General features: G+C 41.2%; 1 long non-coding RNA gene across 1 annotated transcript; it reads left to right on the top strand.

Moving 5' to 3' along the window:
* Window positions 1-4,574: 4,574 nt before the first annotated feature.
* Window positions 4,575-9,894, top strand: LOC121400640. Its single transcript, XR_005965872.1, has 5 exons — window positions 4,575-4,636; window positions 6,706-6,859; window positions 8,364-8,480; window positions 8,613-8,806; window positions 9,668-9,894. It is a non-coding gene; the product is annotated as an uncharacterized LOC121400640 (long non-coding RNA).
* The last annotated feature ends 10,307 nt before the right edge of the window (window positions 9,895-20,201 follow it).

The following is a 20,201-nucleotide window of genomic DNA, read 5'->3' as shown; positions in this document are numbered from 1 at the left end:
AACAATTCTTCAAGGGGTTGGCCTGTAAGAGACCACCCCTGAGAGAGAACCATTACCAACCTGGGACTTGCCACTAGTGTTAGCTGCCTTGCAACAGCCCCCATTTGATCCACTCCCGACATGCAACCTCAAATGGCAATCTCTCAAGGTAACTTTCCTCATAGCTATAACAAGCAAATGAGTGTTAGAGATTGCCACCCTCTCCTTTAAGCAACCATGGCTCACCATCCACCAGGAAAAGGCTGTACTCAGAACCATTTCTGGGTTCCTCCCTAAAGTGGTGTCAGAACTTCATATGAACCAAGACATTATTTTACCATCATTTTGCCCAACACCGACAAATGCAAAAGAAAAACTAATACACAAATTGGATGTAGTTAGAGCTTTTTACCTAAAGCGATAAGTGGCCTACCGCCGCTCTGACAATCTTTTTTTCTCCTACTCCTTTACACACAAGGGTAGAGTTATTTCTAAGAGAACTATTGCATGTTGGTTGGTAGAGACCATTAATATGGCCTACGACCATAAAAAAAAAGGTCCAGACCATTCTTAGTGAAGGCTCATTCCACTAGAGCACAAAGTACTTCCTGGGTGCTGCAAAACATGGCAACAGCAGAGCAAATCTACAGAGCAGCAAACTGGGCCTCACCAAATACTTTCATTAAGTTTTACAAGTTAAATGTTTTTGCTTCACAGTCTGCCATGTTTGGCGAAAAGTTTTACAGGCTGCCGTAGCATAATTATGTAAATTACGCTTCGCACCGTTCAGGTATACCCACCCTTACAGAGGGAGAGCTTTTGTACGTCCCCTGGCGTCTGCACTGACAGGAGGGCCTTTAGAGAAAAGCGGATTTTGGACTCCCTGGAAAATCATTTTTTAGTTGTCAGTGCAGTTAGTCCCACCCAGGCTGATTTTAGTATGGGCATTGGGACCTCTTCTCGCTATATACTCTACATATTGTCTCTTGGCCTTCCAGCTTCCCAATAGAACTGAGAGGAGAAGGTGGAACCAGCTGATATAACCAGAGGGAGAGACATGGAGAAATCAATTTTCTGTCCTGCCTCTAGATGTGAATAAAGACAAAACACTGATGTCTGCACTGACAGTTTGGGCATACAAGAAAAGGATTTTCCGAACGTTATTTAAGAAAAAATATACGCAAAAAAACCTATAATTAAAAAAAAAAATACTAACATTATAATACCACAGTACAAATAAAATACAAGCATTTTGCTCAAATTTCATGAGGAAATTTCTTGAATTGTGCTTTATTCCACAGGCAAACCATATATAAGGTTAATAATCATCAATTGTGTTAAATCGATTTCAAAGCATATACCTGTTACAGATAAATGTATATGTCATTAAATCTTCATCAGAAAATAATATTTTCACTGTTAACAAGCCATGTTAATATTTTTAGTATTTTAATATAGTGAGTAAGTTTGTGTTGTACTTCATGGCACTAGTGGTGGAATGCACTGGAAATATGTTTTGCTGTTGCTACGGGTAACAGAACTTTGCATATCAGGACTAGAAATTAGTGCGACTTGCAATATTTGGTGAAGCGTTGCGGTAAATTTCAACAGTGAAATTTCACGAAACTAAGTGGACTGAGTAAGGTGGTGTTGTACTTCGTGGCACTAGTGACGGAATGCACGGAAAATGTGATTTGCTGTTGCTATGGGTAACAGAACTTTGCATTTGAGAATTAGAAATTAGTGCGATTTGCAATATTTGGCGAAGCGGTAAATTTCGACAGAGAAATTTCTCCAAACTAAGTCGACTGAGTAAGCTGGTGTTGTACTTCGTGGCACTAGTGGTGGAATGCACGGAAAATGTGATTTGCTGTTGCTATGGGTAACAGAAATTGGCACATGAGGAGTAGAATTTAGTGTGAATTGCAATATTTGGCGAAGCGCTGCGATAAATTTCGACAGTGAAATTTCACCAAACTAAGTGAATTGAGTAAGGTGGTGTTGTACTTCGTGGCACTAGTGGCGGAATGCACAGAAAATGTGATTTGCTGTTGCTATGGATAACAGAACTTTGAATTTGAGGATTAGAAATTAGTGCGATTTGCAATATTTGGCGAAGCATTGCGGTAAATTTCGACAGTGAAATTTCACGAAACTAAGTGGACTGAGTAAGGTGGTGTTGTACTTCGTGGCAGTAGTGGTGGAATGCACGGAAAATTTGATTTGCTGTTGCTATTGGTAACAGAAATTGGCACATGAGGACTAGAATTTAGTGTGAATTGCAATATTTGGCGAAGCGCTGCGATAAATTTCGACAGTGAAATTTCACCAAACTAAGTGAATTGAGTAAGGTGGTGTTGTACTTCGTGGCACTAGTGGCGGAATGCACAGAAAATGTGATTTGCTGTTGCTATGGATAACAGAACTTTGAATTTGAGGATTAGAAATTAGTGCGATTTGCAATATTTGGCGAAGCATTGCGGTAAATTTCGACAGTGAAATTTCACGAAACTAAGTGGACTGAGTAAGGTGGTGTTGTACTTCGTGGCAGTAGTGGTGGAATGCATGGAAAATGTGATTTGCTGTTGCTAAAAGCACAGTCTGATAGCTTGACTGCTTTGCATTGAAATAAATGGTCTGATAGCTTGACTGCTGTTCAGAAACAGTCTGATAGCTTGACTCCAGTATCATTATATAGGCTGCACAAGAAGCAAGTACGAAACAAGGGCCTGTCATTATCCATCAGACATGGCTTTTGAAAGCTTCTTCTCCAGACCCCCAGCCCTTGACAAAAACATGACAGACTGTGAGCATGCAGGGGATGAAAGGTCCAGTAATGTTCTCTCTCTCTTTATTTTTCATGTCTTGGAAATTGTTGCAAGTTGTGTGGGGGATGCAGCCTTTTCTTTTTGGTGCAGTGTGTGCGCCTCAGTGTAAAACAAAACGACTTGTAGGGGAGAAATGTTAGGGGGGCTTTTGACTGTTTCTAAGTAGTGGGGAATTTGTACACTGCAAGCACTCGTGTTTATCTATAAGAAAATGCATGTGTGTTTGTGGGACAGCACAGAGCTGCAGAGCTGCTCACATTCATTTTGGTGGCAAGTAGTGATACGAGTCTCTCCCATACTCCTCCCTGTGATTAATAGATGCAAATAGTTACATAGTTACATAGTTAAATTGGGTTGAAAAAAGACAAAGTCCATCAAGTTCAACCCCTCCAAATGAAAACCCAGCATCCATACACACACCCCTCCCTACTTTTAATTAAAATTCTATATACCCATACCTATACTAACTATAGAGTTTAGTATCACAATAGCCTTGGATATTATGTCTGTCCAAAAAATCATCCAAGCCATTCTTAAAGGCATTAACTGAATCAGCCATCACAACATCACCCGGCAGTGCATTCCACAACCTCACTGTCCTGACTGTGAATAACCACCTACGTTGCTTCAAATGAAAGTTCTTTTCTTCTAGTCTAAAGGGGTGGCCTCTGGTACGGTGATACACTTTATGGGTAAAAAGGTCCCCTGCCATTTGTCTATAATGTCCTCTAATGTACTTGTAAAGTGTAATCAAATAGTTTAACCCTTTATTGAAGTGTAGCTTTGCCACTTCCCTTACTTACCCACCAGTGTTTAAAAGGTCACAAAAATCATTGATTCAGTATGAAAATCAAGTTAATAACATATCTGAATGCATCTGTAGGTGTTTGCAAATCTTACCAGAGGCTGTTTAGCATTGTATCTTCACCATCTATTGTTCCATGTTATCACTAATCAAATCAATGGAATTGTGTAATTGTAAAAAAAAAAAAATACTTTTGAAAATCCACGTAGGAATTGTCTCATATAGCTTCCCATTTTAGATAATAGCGATTGTAGTGCGGGTGGAACTGTAGCTACATTATAATCATATCCCTCATATGTAATATAAGCCACTAAGGGGTTATATAATAAATGGCACTGTTTGCCCAGGAGCAGTAACCCATGGCAACCAATAAAATTCTTGCATTTAAACAGGTGACTAATAAATTCTACCTGCTTATTGGTTGCTATGGGTAACTGCCCCTGGGCAAACTTAGTGCCATTAATTATATACATACCTCCCAACATTTTGGAAATAAAAAGAGAGACAAAAAAAGTTGCCGCGTGTAGCCTGGCGAAATTTTTTTTTGCCACACCCATTTTTGACATCACCCCCCCCTAATTACCATGTTCATTTTACAAAATTTCGCAGGTTGTAAAAGTTTGAACATACTGTGTTTTTTTTCTAGTTATTACAGTTTTGCTAATGAAGGTGAATTGCACTTTAAGGGTAAGGCCAGACGAGGAGATTCGTCGCCAGGCGACAAAACCTCCCCGAATCTCCTCGTCTGGCCTTACCCTAAGCTGTGAGTCTAACTTTTCCCAAGGGACCTGTTATCTTATCTTGTTACAATTACTTATTTGCTTATCTAGATACATTTGAATTGTTACAAATGTATCTTCTGTTGTGGCTGTTCTGGGCTCTCTGCCAAAAGCCAATTAAGTTAGAAACTTTGTTTCTTTTTCTGACTGTTCAGTGCAGACAAAAACGGGACTTTCCAGTACAAATGAGGGACTGCAGGTTGAGCTGTCAAAAGAGGGACCTCTAAAAACAGGACAGTTGGGAGGTATGAATATAACCCCAGTTGTGTCCTATTACCTACGATGAGAAGTGGTTTAAATGAATTCCTGGCATCATGTCTCTTTATTCACTCTGAGAAAAAATGGCAACTAAAGTCTACAAGTCCCATAAGTCTTAAATTCATAAAGTAGTCAATGTCGGACTTCTCTGGCAGAGAACACCAAGTGCCTAACTGTGTCAGTGGACAGTGGCATAACTGCACAAATGAACACTTTTCCTGCCAAAATCCACCCTATGTGCAGCGATAGGAGAATCCCATCAGTGACACTCCCTACAGACGCAGAGCCATATTTGATGTTATTGGCATTAACGAGTCAGCAGAGAAAGCGCAAATTATAACCTTAACCTTAGGCATAGCAGGTTTTTTTTGCTGCTGCACAAACACCTAAATCCACTTAAATAGATAATTTAACTAATTTTATATTACATTTATTTATTTAATTATTTAGCTGGTGTTTGGCTCAAAAATGGTCAAATTTTCAGGCCAAAAACTGCCTTTACCTGAGCTGACAAGCGTTTGACTGTAAACCCAATGGTTGAGATCTTTAAGTTTCTGGTATTTGTGATCATACTAGATAAATTACATTTAATCTAGATAATGAGTGAAAAAACATGACGACAAGTTTTTCAGAAATAGAACAAAATAACACTTCCCACGTATCATTCATTGTAGGAGCCTTTCCATTGTGCTACTGAGTGCAGACTTAAAGGGGTAATATACTCTCTTGTTCAGCACAAATTCAATGAAATTTCTATGTTTTGTACTAAAGGTAGCGATACATTGGCTGATACTCTTTGGTATATAACCAATTGGCTGACTGTATAAAAGGATGGATACCATACAAGGTGTGGCCACCTTTTTATTGTTAATTTCATTTAAAGGAACAGTAACATCTAAAAATTAAAGTATTATAAAGAAACGACAGCAAAATGTACTGTTGCTCTGCTCTGGTAAGACTGGTGTATTTGCTTCAGAAACCCTAATATAGTTTGTATAAACAAGCTGCTGTGTAGCCATGGGGGCAGCTTTTCAAGCACATGATACATAGTAGGTAACAGATAAATTGTGAAGAATCCCATTGTATACTACAGAGCTTATCTGTTATCTACTGTGTATCCTCTGTCTTTTCTCCTTTTTCAGCTCTCCGTGGCTGCCCCCATGGCTACACAGCAGCTTGTTTATGTAACTATAGCAGAATTTCTGAAGCAAATACACCAGTTGTACCAGTAAAGAGCAACTGTATATTATATTTTAATCATTAAAACAGTTCATTTGTTTGCGGTTACTGTTCCTTTAAGCCCACATCCAATAAATGACCCAGGCCTCAGATAAGTCCTCTGTATAATGAGCATCTCCTTATCTCAGAGTCTGATTTGCAGCTGTGAGAAGGGAGTTGTTTGCTTATACTGAGCTCATTATTTATGTTAGGCTAGTGGCACATGTATTGTTTGCTCAGGCAAATCTGAGCTCCAAATCTCTTAAATAAGAATTGTTCATATTAATGGCCACTTTATACTGATCTGTTAGTTGGATAACCTACCTGGCATAAATTCTCAGAGATACCAATCTCTCTGGGCGGATAATCCAGTCCACCAGTGCCCCCGTTATATATAGTAAAATTATCAAATCTGTGGTCTTTCATAATTTGTAGAATGGCAGCTCTTAGCACTTCAAAGACTGTAGGTGGGTGCTGTGAGTTGTAATTTAACAGCAGCTGAAGGGCAATATTTTTAGAGCATAGGTATAAATAGTTATCATCCTGGCAGTCTAGAAATGCTAGTCTTTGCTCTATTTATTCTGTGGGTAGAGTTGTAGGCAGTTTCCCTAGTTGAACCCCTTAAATACTGCTTTAAATCATAGTGACTTTTGTCCAGACTGGGTGCTATAAAAAACTCAGTAGGCCACCCTGTATCTTTGTATCTGCCTGTTCTATCAATAATACTTACACACAGTAGAATTGCTTTAAATCAAGGTTACACCAGAAAATATGCCCACACCAATAGTCACTTGAGTAGATGTTAATTCTTGTTATGAATTATATGTTTATCTTACAGAGAAGACGGGGAATTGGAAGAGGGTGAAGTACAAGATTTAGGTGTAGAAGAGAAGCCTCGAGAAATAAGGAAATAGAAGACCAACGGGAAGTCCACAAAGAGAAAAGAAAGGCCAAAAAAGAAAGGAAAACATCACAGACAAGAGAAACACAGGGTAAGATGCATTTTCCCTTTGATTTGTTCACTACAACTCAATGTTTTTCAGCTTGTTAATTAATTTGTTTTCAGAAAGAGGAGGAATGCCCTTTTTCTGTATATGTTCTGCATGTTCACATAAATTTGCACACAGAGTGCTTATGGAGATTTTGAGTACCGGGTTGATTTTTTTTATTTTAAATGTATAATCAATTATTTCCCAACCGATCCTCCAAATGACCCAAGTTCTTCAACAGTAGAGTAGCCATCTCCACAGCAGTATCATGAAAGATGAAGGGAACTGGAGAGCCTTCCAGTGTGAAGAAATTACGTTTTTATTACAGCACTACATGTTTCGAACCTCAAAGGTCCTTCCTCTGGTGCAAGTTACAAACATTGTTAACACGATGACCGTTTAAAATTTTTTTTACCCATAAGCCCCAAGGGGCAAACTTAATTACCTTTGAAGTTGCGCCAGCGTTGGTTCCGCGACACCGCTAATTAACTAAAATCCGAAGTTGCACTCAGGGAGGCGAAGGGTAGCGAAGTTGTGCTACCGTTAATTCGTCAAGCAAAGCGAAGTTACGCTAGTGATGCCTAATTTGCATACAACGCAGTCTAAGTACAATGGACGTATATGTAGCAGCAAATACATTAAACTACACAAGCCTGGGAAAGTTTCATAAAATAAAATAGAGTTGTTATTTTGCCCTATACATGTGCCCACTGTATAGTTTAGGTGCCATATGTTAGGATTTGTAGGGGGGTAGGAGGGTACCCCCAATAAAATTTACAATTTTTTTCAGCCTATCACCCTTAAAAAAGTAAGACGCCAGCGTTTTTTGGGACTTTTTTTGAAGAAAGCCGTATATACTCTATTGCACTTCGCCTGGTCTGAGGTGGCGAAGGGAAGTCTGGTGCTAGAGGTAACGTTCAGTAAAATCCGCAAGTTAGTGAATTGGCGTAGTTACGTGCCTTTGCCATAGCACAACTTTGCGAAGTAGCACTAGAGTAAATCTGCAAGGTTAGCCACTTCGCCCTTTAGTAAATTTGCCCCCAAGTGTTTCCTCAGCTCCATCAGCACAATAATAAACAAAGGGATACTATGTTGCCATCTATCCAAAGCCCACACCAGTGATTTTTTTCAGTAGTGTTATAAGTCAATAGTATCAGTAATAGTTTTTCACCAAATCAAGTCAGTAATAGAGTCCACACATCTCAATGGTCCTCCAGAATTTTTTCTCTGTAAAGAATATATATATATATAGTGTAAGCAGCAGAAGTTATTCATTCTTTTAACCACCTTATTATTACTCATAGAAAACATTTAAGGCTCCAGGCTTCGTTCATCCCAAGTGGTTGAACACTGTTCAGCCTGTCTATCCATTTAGCTTCATATTAAAGTTTTTTCTATCACCACCTTGTAAAGGTCTTTCTATATGTTCCAGTACTATCCACCTTAAGCTAGCTGCAATCTGTTATTATTTTATTTTAACTGGTATAATGCCTCGTATTTTTTGCAGCATAACGTTCCTGAAAGTGATAACAGCTCAGAGTACAGTGGTGATTCTGATACAGAGCATGGAGAAAGGTCACACAAAGATACTATGTACAGAGATTATGATGTTCAATATTCACAGGTATGTTTGCCATGAATTATATAAAAAAGCACAGAGACCTTTTCAATGTATAGTTTAGATTATTAAGCTCTTTAAAATAACCGTTTTAGGAGTTTTCAGCAATTGCAAAGCTATTTCTCTACTTCATTTCAGCATGGACCAGGGAGCTATATTACATCCCCAAAGCATAAGAAAAATGCAAATGATTATGATGGTAATAGTAACTACAGTGATGGTAACTACAATGAGGAAGAAGAAGAAGATTTTGCTGAATAGCTGAAACACTACAGACAAGCAAAGGAGAACACAAATGTGGCTGAACTACAATGTGAAAGGAATTTAGCAAGGTAAGTGACAAATGGCAAAGCAAATTGCCAAGGAGCAACAGATTATTTGATAATTCTATTGATACTGCTTCTGACAGAACAAGTAAGCATCTTATTGGCCCGTGTGTGGGGCCATAGGACGGGCTTCCCCGATCGATATCGGGCAGGTTAAAAAATCCTGTTGGATTGAGGCCGCATCTGTGGGTATATGCGCTCCCATGATCCAACCGCCCGTATCGGATGCATTATGGAGCTAGCAGACGGGCAGATTCAGGGAGATTTAGTCTCCTGGCGACTAATCGCCTCTTCTGCGGGGCAACAAACTCCCCGAACTGCCTTCAGACTGCTATAATGCGAAAGCGCCAATGCACTCACTATACTTAGATTTCAGAAGTGGCCCAAGTTTCCTCGTGAGGCAACTTGGAGCGACTTCAGAAATCGAAATGCCGCAAGTGCATTGGCGCTGGCGTTTTCACATTATAGCAGGGGGAAGGCAGTTCGTGGAGATTGTTGCCCCGCAGAAGAGGCGATTAGTCACCAGGCGACTAAATCTTCCCGAATCTGGCCGTGTGCTACAACCCTTATGATCTGATCGTTGGGCCCTAGGGCCCACGGTCGGATCAGCCCGATATGGCCCACCTCAATGTTGGAACGTGCATAACGTGCATATTTCTACATGTATGGCCACCTTTAGATAAAGATTTGTTAGAACCTTTAAGTTGCTGCTCCTCAATCCCTGGTTGCTCAGAGTTAGGTATTATTTCAGGGGTTAAGTTGCTGTGTCCCTCCAAATTTGGGGTCCTGCCACCAGTCCTGAAATGTTATGTATGTATGTATGTATTGTTCATTGCTGTGCACAATTAATTTTTTTTTTTGTTTCAGGTAAATGTATTGAAACATACATCAATGAAGAATTGTTGCCACTTATTACAGACATGCTGTTTTTAGTCTTCACAAGCGCTTCACGTAGGGGGTAGCATCCAGATGAATATAATCAGCGGTGGAGCCGAAGAATAAATTAAAAGTTCAACTTTATTCAATCCCTTTAAAATAGTATATACAAGCGTGCACAGTATGCAATTGGCAATAAAGAGTCGCATATGAGTTAACAGACGATTCATCCACTTCAACTTATTTACATATTTAAGCAGTCTGTATCTACAGGTGTATATATGAAAAACGGCTTTACAGCTAGTTACCAGAAGGCTACTATAGTGCACAAATCTGAGGTGGTTTTTAGGAAGGTGTCCCCACTTTAATTGGGTGGGTGGTCACTAGAGTGATGAATGGTGGGGGCAGGGAAATTTACTGATCCAAGGGGACCACTCTCTGTAATACTTAGATAATAAACCCTTCTTTTTGGAGAGAAGATTCTCCACTGAGGCTAGGTTGGTCATTGAGCTAATCCACTGGCCCTGGTCAGATGGGCTGTTTGATCTCCAATTAAGCGTTACAAGCTTGAAACATGGCTTTGCTAAGGAAGGCCTTAATCTGTGGGGTAGTTGGCAGACCTGTGAATATTTTAGTCAAATTGGAGGTAGAAGCCAGTAAACATTCATTATAAGCATGCTGGAGACCTCTAGTGACCAAACAGAGGTATAACCATATACTTAACAAATTCTCCAAAGCATGCTAGTAAGTAAAAAAATATACTTTATTTACATCAGTTATTAAAATACATAGGAAATAACCCCTCTAGCGCCTAACGCGTTTCATGCTTACCCAGCACTTAGTCATAGGCAGAATCTAACTAGTTTCTTTTCCTTTGTTCCTTAAATACTAGCTCTCATAGTCCCTCCCCTCAATAAAACCAATTACAATCCAAAACATGTGTTACAACTGCCATATATCATCCATAGGGCTAATGGCTTTGGTTCAAATACAATGATCTATGTGTTAGATAATTCATGTTACAGGGCATTTATAAAAGTATAATTATACAATATAAAAAATAGTATACATATAGTTAAATATAGCAAGTCACATCAAACATATAATTGAGACCGAGTGGCAATCTAGTTTGTAGGTGAAAAATCCAATAAACCTCTCTTTTCTTTCGTTTCGTCAGGAGATCTCCCCCTCTAATGCTTGTCTTAATTTGTTCAATTCCCTGTATGGAAAAATACTGTAAATTACTATTATTGCATTCTTGAAAATGTCTAGTGACATTGGTTTTGCTGCTTAGTTTAGTATTGCTTACTTGATTGATATGTTCCCTAATACGTTCTTTCAATGATCTTGTTTTTTTTTTACTTACTAGCATGCTTTGGAGAATTTGTTAAGTAAGACCTGTGAATATGCCCAAGATACAGATGAGTGGGTCAAGAGGTATCGTTTGTTTTAGGACTGATGATACCACATTTGTTATATCTTTCCAGTATGGTTGTATCACCCTACAGGACCAGGTGGTATGCAACAAGGTGCCTTCCTGCCTTTCTACACCTCAGACATAGGGGTGAGTTGAACTTGTGGAGACGGGAAGGAATAAAGTATGCTCTATGTACCAAGTAGAGCTGTAAGATTTTATGTCTAGGATTCACCGAGACTCTATTGGGGGATTTAAGAAATTCCGCCCATTGCTCATCCGCTATATCTCCCACATCTATCTCCCATGCAGTTCTAGATTTGTTCGGAATTTCCTTGAGGTGGCGAGCACTTATCTCTTTTTATACAGGTTAGATGTTATACCCTTTGGGGACCTGGGGCTTAGTATAGGGAGGAGTGGATGGGTCTCCATTTTAATTGGTACACGTCTGTGCCAATGATGGTGCAACATCCTGTAGCTCAACCAGTGAGTTTCTTGTAGGCCAAATTTTATTAATGGGGCTGAGAAGGAGATGATATTTCCATCTTGCCAAACATGCCCAATTGTAAGGATGCCCTTTTGCTTCTGCCCACTAGGGGGGGGGACAAGATCAGTCACGTCGCTTGAGCCGCCACTCCTCCATAGGGGTGTGGAGGTGTCCAGTGTGTCAACTAACACTTGCGTAGTTGCTTTGAGGAAGATTTCTACTGTAGCCAACAGGATAGAATTAGTTCCTCACAAACCCTTTTTATAGGGAGTGAGCAATGATTGGGCTGTATTATGATCTTTGGGGAGTATAGAGGTCCAGCACTGTAACACAGCAGAGCTAGTCATTCCACCCAGCAGTGCAGCCACATGGGATAGTTGTAATACAATGTAAAGTATGTGGAAGTCTGGTACAGCCAAACCACCTTTGCCTTGCTGTCTGATCAAGGTGCAGAAAGCTAGTCTAGGTCAACTGTTACCCCATATAAAACTTCTAAACAGAGCCTCTTGTTTCTTAAAGAAAGATTTTGGTATGAGTAGCGGGGGCATGCCATAGGGTATATGCGACTTTTGGTTGAATAAACATTTTCATTAGAGTTATTCTGCCCACCGGTCCCAGTGGTAACGAGGTCCAAGCCTCAACTTTATTTTTGACCCACTCTAGTAATGGGGCCACATTTAATGAGTAATAAGTTGAGATTGGAAGTGCAATTTTAACTCCTAAATATACAAAGACAAGATCTGCATAGTGCAGCTCCCCAAGTCCTTAGCAGGTAGTTGTTGATCTACTAGGAATAGCATGGATTTTGAGGGGTTAACCTTTAGGCCTGATAGGGTACCAAACTGACTGGTCATGGCAACAAGCTCTCGAAGCGAGCCTCCTCTGTCACCCAAGTACACCAGGGTATCATCTGTGTATAGCTTATCAACCCCTGATTTAGATTTCCAGCCCTTTATTCTGGGTTCTGTTTTCCCCGGCATAAACCCCAGTTGGTCGTCCTTAACCAGTTTGTGTATTCCCTTTCTTAATCTGTTTGCTATTATTTTGGCGAATATTTTAACATCAGCTGTGAGGAGCGATGTGGGACGATATGATTCTGGCTCTGTGGGGTCCTTGCCAGGTTTTGCTATTAAGGCTATTGCAGCTTCGTACATGGAGCCTGGGAGGGCTGTGGCTAGTATAGTATGTTTATACACTTTAAGAAGCATGGGCCCCATTGTTTTGTTATTGTAAGGGGCCCGAAGGCTCAGCCAGAAGTAGCGGACCAAGGAGGAAGCACAGTCCAATAGTTCGAGGTACAGGCAAGGGTATAGAAAGAGAGTGGTCGAAGTCCAGGCAATAAGGTCGGTTCAGACAGCAAAGGTTCAGAATACGAAATCAGGCAAAGGTCAATACACAGGATCAGGAATGATAATCACAGGAAGCACACCCAGGAACTCACGAGGAAGAACCTATAGTAGGGCACAGTGCTGCAGTGCTTCAGCATCTTTTATAGGCCTCCTTTGGCGCCAAAACGGACGCAGTGGCGTCATGACGCTGGCGTCTTCACGCAGGCGTTTTGACGCTGGCGCTTAGGCGCCGGCGACCAATCCGATGCTGGTGGATATTCTGACGCTGGTGTGATGTCACAGAACTGCGACCAGAAGGAAGCACATGGAGGACGCCGCCATCTTGGACTCCGCCATCTTGGGACGCCAGGTAAGAACTCCTTACAGTTATGTCTTTTGTATAGCTCAATATGAAGCCCGTCAGCCCCTGCCTCCTTATCGTTGGGAAATTAGTCAATGGCTTCCTGCACCTCCAATAGTGTTAATTCTGAGTCTAGGTATGATTGATAGTCCTCCGGTAGTTGTTGCAAGTCTAGGTTCTCTAGGAAATCGTCTATAGTATTTAGCGAAGTACCCTGGAGTGTAGAGGAGTATAGTTTCTCATAAAATTTAGTTAGGCTCTCTTGGATTTCTTGTGGATCTGTGGTGAGTGATCCCTGTGCACCTCTTAAAAGGATAATTGTGGAGGGGGATGAGTGTATTCTAGTGAGGTGGGCTATCATTCTACCAGCTTTCTCTCCGTACTCCAGTACATTAATTTTCCCAAATAAGTGCTTATATTTGGACCATTTCATTTAAGCTCCTCAAACTTTTGCGATTGAGGGTTCAGGACTGCCACTTTCTAGGGATGTAATTTGGTTCTCTACTCCTTTTACCTCCATTGAAGCCTGTTTCTTATATATATAGATTTGTGCGTGGAACACCCGCCTCAAGTAAGCCTTCATGGCATCCCAAAATGTACACTGATCTGCTGTGTCTTCATTCATTCTAGTGAATTCTAAGATCTCAGCTTCCAGGGTATCATAGTTCTCTAGTAGGTTCAGCCAAGTTGGGTTAAGGGACCACCTGGGCCTATTCTGCTTCTCCTCTAATGTGAGAATAAGCTCAATGGGGGCGTGGTCCGATATCCCTCTGGGAAGGTATCTTATACTATTGATTTGCGTCAGAGCCTTTTGGTTAACAAAGCAGTGGTCTATCCTAGATAACACAGTGTGTGAGCTGGAGAAGCATTTATACTGTTTGTGGGCGGGGTTGAAGTGCCTCCATGCCTCAGTTAACCCAGCCACTTATGTAATTTCATTTATATTGGTAGGGGGCTCCTATCCAGTGTGGCATCTAGGACATAAACCACTGCATGTTCATACTGAGCCATGAAGCTGATTAGCTGCACCAGACAATCATCTTTAAATGGAGGGGGTATGTATATAGTAGCCAGTACAACCTCTTGCGCTTGAATGTAGCCATGAATAAAGATAAATCTGCCCCTACTGTCCGTTTTTATTGAGTCCATTCTAAAGGGGATGTTTCTAGTTATTAACACCACTACTCCTGAGGAGTGAGATGAGTACGGTGCGTGGTAATACCATCCTATCCAGGGGCGTTTTATGGCCAGCGTTTTGCATCCCGCTAGGTGGGTTTCTTGGAGCATGATAACATTTACCCCTGTTTTCCTAAGAAATTCCAGAACTAGCTTGCGCTTTATACAATCATTTAGAACCCTAGCATTCCAGGTTACAACCTTAAGTCCCATATTGCATACATTTATGAATAAAATGACAGGTACTGGATTTTGGAGATAAACCCTTCATCATGCGCATTTTACCTTTACCAGCTGGCGGCTGTGAATCTCTTATTATACACAGTAGTAAATACAATGTCAGATATGTTACTGCTTTTGCCTTGGGCTTTGGATCTGTAGCATTCTTCATATGTATTGTACCTGAAATTGTGCCATAACTAACTAAAATTTGCATAACATTTTGTATAAACATTTTGCTTGAGGATGAACACATAACATTTAACCTTAGAGCTTCCCCCAACTTAAGCTTCATAACCCTCCCTTTCTGCCCGGATCCCCAACTTTTGGCAGAATTCAACCTGTAACACATAATAAACTATGGGGGTGCCAACGAGCGCTAGGCCACTTGTCCTGTGGTGGACGAGGGTGTCTTAGACAGGAGCCCAACCTGGACCCACCGTCCCTGGTCTGGGTTTCGTGCGTAGGTGATGTCAGTTTCAGGGGGCTAAAACTTAAAGTCAAAGGGTGCATGTTTTCCCTGTGTGCCAAGCTACACCGGGTGAGGCACTCGCCATCCACGCGTCTTGCGTGGTGAGGCCTCCCAGTGGCTCCGATTTTGTCTTGACTAGTCAACAGGTATTGGGCCCAGCAAGGTGGTGGGGGGGAGTAACTCAGGCCAGGTTTACCAGTTAATGCAGATCTGGGGCCTAGGACCGCGAACGGTCACAGGGTAACGTTGCGGTCTCCTTCCATCCGGTTAGGGGTTAGCTGGTGATCTGCCCTCCGTGTCCAGCCAGCGGCTGAGATCTTGCAGCTCCGTGAAGAATCGGGTCTGGCCATCCATCTGCCACCACACGCAGCCTTGCCAGATATAGAATAGCGGATTGTAATCCCAGGCCCCGAAGGTGCCGCTTTTTGTCTTGTACCTCAGATGAGAAATCACTGAATATCGAGATCCTGGCATCCTGAAGGTTAAGGGTATCCATCTCCTAGCTAGGGCCAACACGCGATCTCTATCTCTGGCGCTCAGTAGTTGGACAATTAATGGATGTGGTGGAGCTGCGGGTATAAGTGGTCTCGTTGCTATTCTGTGAGCACGAAAACTTGTGAAAAAGCCTCACGGCTGAATCGATCTATTAGCCAAGTCTCTATGAAGCGCTCCGGGTTCTCTCCCTCCGTTCTCTCAGGGAAACCAATAAACAAGAGATTGTTACGGAGGAGCCTATTCTCTAGGTCATCCGCCTTTAAGGTGCATGCTTCGACAGCCTGAGATCACTCTCTAAGAAGGGGAACTATCCCTCAGTGACGAAGAGGAAGATGACCTGGTTCCACGTTACGCAGAGATGATAGATGCCCTGATCTTATCAGTCATAGAAACACTACATCTTCAGGAGTCTGGTGCAGCTTCCACTACATCTGGCTCTCTTTTCAAGAGAAAACGGCAACGTTTTAATTCCATTCAATTAAATCTAGAGAAGGGGTCCAAACGTTTTACCTATGAGCCACATTCAAATATAAATAGAGTTGGGGAGCAACACAAGTATGAAAAAGGTTCCTATGATTGCCAATTAAGGATTGTGATTGGCTATTTGGTAGCCCCTATATGGAATGGTAGCCTACAGGAGACTCTGGCACTACACCTAGTTTTTATGCAACCAAAACTTGTCCCCAAACCAGGATTTGGTGAGCAACATGTTGATCATGAGCCACTGATTGGGGATCAGTGATCTAGAGTCTTCATTCTAGTGATTCTGGTGTGGGGTTGGCCTCAAAGCCTTTAATGGAGATGGGGCAGAATAAAGAGAGTTGAGAGAAATTTGGGAAGTATGCGATTGTCTTTTTAGATACAGCTGAAAGTCCAACTTCAGGGTTAATTATGGTCTCAGAGTTGTGCTAGACACAATAAAAGTCTGAAAACCACTGTTCTAGGCTAGTGTGCATGTGTTATATATACCTTAAATGCAATGTTCTTTCTAATTCCTAACTTGGCTAAAAATGTATTTTGTGCACACATTTTAAACAAGTGTGCACAGTTTTTACAACCAGTGTGCTCAGTTTATTGATATTAATACAACCTTTTGTGTTTTCACACAAGTGTTTTTGTGCACACCACAATTTGTTGTGTGTGCTGGCCCTGTTCGTGCACGAGCGCTCACTTAGAGGGAACATTGCTTTAACTGTTTATCTATTTATGTATTTAAGGGCAGGGGGAAGAACTCAGCTGGAGGATACTCAGAAATGGACAGGCTACAATTCACTATAGGATAACTAATGTAATAAAAAGAAGAGTTATCTGTAGGTCCACATAAGATACATATACCTTCTCATATTAATTTGTCCTTTTAAATGTGCAAACCTCTTGTTTACAGCAGTCCAACTGAAAGACCACTGGTTTTGTATAAGTAAAGACATTCCATGTTATGTAATGGAGTGCTTAAACTACGTGCAGTTTTTAGGTCTGTGAGTTAGCTCATTTTAGTATTTTATAATTACCTACATACAGCAATCATTTTACTATAAGAACATACTTTAGAGTGTTTGGGTCATTTAATTTTAAGAGCAAATGTCAACAGGTTTTTAGACTGTTTGGGTTCTTACAGGCGAACATTAAGGACTAAAGGTCCCCATACACGGGCCGATAAAGGCTGCCGACATGCCGAGTCTGTGTATTAGGCTATCTGACGGGCTTCCCTGATCGATATCTTGCTGAAAGTCGGGCAGATCTGAATCGGGCAGGGTAAAAATCCCGCTGGAGCGCAGCCACGTGTATGCGGTCCCGCGATCCTCCCGCCCGTTTGGAATGCGGGCCCAACGATCGGATCTGCCCGATAATGCCCACTTCAATGTGGGCATATCAGGGAGAGATTGGCTCATTTGGCGACATTGCCAAACTAGCGGATCTCTGCGTCTATGGCCACCTTTACAGTCCAATTGGCTGAACGGGAAGCTGACGTGGATATAGCTGAACGGCTGGATAACATCAAACATCGTGTTAACAAATTAGAGACACAGCTCAAACACACAAAGGAGCAAATTCACTAACCTCCGAAAATTCGCCAGTGACGGATTCGCTCACAGCGCAATACTTCGACAGGCGTAGATTTGCTAGGACAACGCTAATTCACTAAAATCCGAAATTGCTTCCGGGCCCGAACGCTGGCAAAGTTGCACTAGCATTACTGCGCCAAGCAAAGCAAAGTTTCACTAGCGTTGCCTAATTTGCATACCGCGGGAAGTTAAAGTTCAATGGAGGTATATGTTGCAGCAAATACATTACCCGGGAAACCTTAATAAAATAAAGTTGTTATATTGCTCTACACATGAGCCCAGCGTTTAGTTTATGTGCCATATGTTAGGAAATGTAGGGGGGAAGCCAGTTACCCCCCCAAAGAAATTACGCTCTTTTTCAGCCCATTACCCTGAAAAAGGAAAAGACTAGCATTTTTTAGGAAGTCCTATCTACTCTATTGCACTTTGCCTGGTCTGAGGTGGTGAAGGCAAGTCTGGCACAAGAGGTAACGTTCAATAAAATTTGTATCTTAGTGGATTTGCATAGTTACGTCCATTTGCCAGAGCGCAAATTCGATAGGCGTTAGGAAGCAAAGTACCGCTAGAGTCTATCTCCTTCGCTAGCTGTCGAATTTTCTCCCGTTTTAGTTACTTCGCCCTTTAGTAAATTTGCCCCAAAGATAGATAAATTTCTCAGAGATAAGAAGGATTATGAGCTTAACCGAGTATACGACTGGAATTTTCGTAACAAGACCTTTATGACTCAGAATAAATATTTTCAAGGAAACCCTTTAAGGTTAACAGGAAACCTGAGAAGAGAGTACGATTTAAGGATACAGATAACCAAGCATCAGGCAGCTCGGCCTCCTCTCCCTCTTTTTTACATACAGAGGGGGATTTTTCCAGAGGTGAAATAGAAGACTACATGAGAGAAAGGCCTTACAGGTGAACACCATTCCACAGAGATCGGGTCAAAACACGAAGCCAGGCGGAAGCCATGTATTCAGGAGACCAGGAATGGACTTGGAGGGGGAGCAGAGACCGGGGATACAGCAGGCACTATTGAAATCTGGCAATAATGGAGAGAGTAGGGGTAAAATATATGACCCCACATGCAATGTCATCAATTTATCCAAACATGTTCTAACTGATGCTGAACTAAAAGTATTGAGTCTAGGATTGAACTTTGTCTCTGATAAAGACCTACATGACATTATTTTGAACATCAACAAGTTTGTTCGTAAACTTACCGTAGTAAGACACTATAATTCTATAACAAAGGAGTCGGGGAGCCCCGTTGACACTGATGGGAATCAGGACATGTCATCTAGTATTGATAATGAGGCCCACTTCGTTAATTGTGTAGATTGGTCAAATTTTACTTTTGAGGATGTACGCGCGATTAACATGATGCAGGATCTTCAGTCCGAATCTAAACTGTAGGATAATGTGTTTCTTCCCATTATACATAGAGGATTAAGAGAGAGGTCCGAGTTTTACCCAATAGAGAGTAGGGGTTCGTATATTGATTTGTTTCAGAAACTGGTCACGTTAGACTTATGTAAACTTGATAGAAAGGTAACCCCCTTGTTACTATTGGGAATTTGAATAATCAAGGCATTACTAGACCTCACCTCTAATAAATCCATTGTTATAAAAAATGCAGACAGGGGAGGCTCTTTAGTGATATTGGATGCAGAATATTATTTTTCCAAGTCTCTTCGACAGCTTCAGGATAATATTACCTACCGGGTTGTAGAACTAGATCCCACTACTGAGTTTCGTACCCGGTTGTTAAGTTTATTTGATCGGGCTCAATTCCATTTGATTCTGAATGATAAAGAGTGTACCTATCTGAACAGAGTGAATCCCCACGTTCCAATTATTCACTGGTTACCTAAGGTTCATAAAAGTCTAGATGAGGTGCGGGGCAGACCAATTGTATCTGGCATTGGCTCCCTAAATGAACCTTTATCTGAATATGTTGATTGTCTGTTGCTGTCCATGGTGTTAAGTTTATTAAGTTATCTGAGGGATAGCATAGATCTATGCTATAGTCTATAGATCTAATAGTCTATTAAGCAGGATAGGGGCATATTAGCAGTCAGATTTTGGTTAAAACATTTCGGTTTATATGTGGATATACAAAATGAATTTTTGATCCAGGCTTTACTTTATCTAGTACTATTTATTTCATGTTTAATAATGTATATTATTTAGAGAAGAAGGCAGCGGCAATGGGAGCACGATTTGCACCCTCGTATGCGAATCTCTTTATGGGGCTATGGCAGGGGTGCCCAGACTTTGTTTCCCTGGGATCTACTCTCGACACCTGGCCCCATCAGGAGCTCTACCTTGATGAAAATATTGGCCGTCTAATGTACGGCACAAGAACAAGTATCCCAAGGCCATAAAATGGTTATAATAAAAGGCAGTAGAGCATACTAAAAGTAAATTTTAAGGTGAACAACCTTATCAAAGGAACATTGACTGTTTCTTAATTCTTTTACTTAATCCCTCTATAAATTTTAGTTAAAACTACACGTCAA

Source organism: Xenopus laevis, chromosome 2S, assembly GCF_017654675.1.
Source record: "Xenopus laevis strain J_2021 chromosome 2S, Xenopus_laevis_v10.1, whole genome shotgun sequence".
In the NCBI taxonomy this organism is placed as follows: Eukaryota; Metazoa; Chordata; class Amphibia; order Anura; family Pipidae; genus Xenopus; species Xenopus laevis.
Note: the sequence above shows the minus strand (reverse complement) of the source record. Positions and strands in the feature narration are given on the sequence as shown.